Source organism: Misgurnus anguillicaudatus, chromosome 10 (genome assembly GCF_027580225.2).
Source record: "Misgurnus anguillicaudatus chromosome 10, ASM2758022v2, whole genome shotgun sequence".
Lineage (NCBI taxonomy): Eukaryota > Metazoa > Chordata > Actinopteri > Cypriniformes > Cobitidae > Misgurnus > Misgurnus anguillicaudatus.
The window spans coordinates 17,999,148-17,999,894 of NC_073346.2; the positions used below are offsets into that span (position 1 = coordinate 17,999,148).

A 747-nucleotide genomic window follows, 5' to 3' on the forward strand; every position below is an offset into this window, starting at 1 on the left:
CAATTAGTATGAGGGATGATTAGTAGGCCAATGGGCAAGTTTGGCCAGGATGCCGGGGCACACTCCTACTCTTTTCCAAAGGACATCCTGGGATTTTTAATGACCACAGAGAGTCAGGACCTCGGTTTAACGTCTTATCCGAAGGACATTGCTTTTTTTGACAGTATAGTGTCCCCATCACTATACTGGGGTGTTAGGATACACACAGACCACAGGGTGAGCACCCCCTGCTGGTCTCACTAACACCTCTACCAGCAGCAACCTGGTTTTCCCAGGTGGTCTCCCATCCAAGTACTGACCAGGCTCAGCCCTGCTTAGCTTCAGTGGGCAAGCTGTCTTGGGCTACAGGGTGATATGGCTGCTGGCTAGATTACTCGCGGGATTTAACTTGTGTCATGCAAATTTTTCGCTCGAGTTGAATATTGAAGACGCACTTGAGGCGAATAACGCATGTTTTTGCGGCAAACGCGCCGCCCATCGCGTCATTCACATCACCCCACGTGAGAACTCTTCTGATTACGTCTTTGCATTGACTTTGTATGTAATCTACTCGCGCAAACCGTTGAACTCGCATCTGGTGTGAACCCGTTTTCCATGCAGATGTTAATGAACCCTAATGCCAGAATTCTTCCAATAAGTGGTCGGAACTCAGGACACAATCAACTTTGGCATAAAGTGGTGGGGACATCTGAAGAGTTTCGTTGCAAAACGAGATAAATCCATTTTTTAACATTTTTATCAAAACAT

General features: G+C 46.9%; 1 pseudogene; it reads right to left on the reverse strand.

Moving 5' to 3' along the window:
• Window positions 1-249: 249 nt before the first annotated feature.
• Window positions 250-366, reverse strand: LOC129449422 (5S ribosomal RNA; annotated as a pseudogene).
• Between the last annotated feature and the right edge of the window lie 381 nt (window positions 367-747).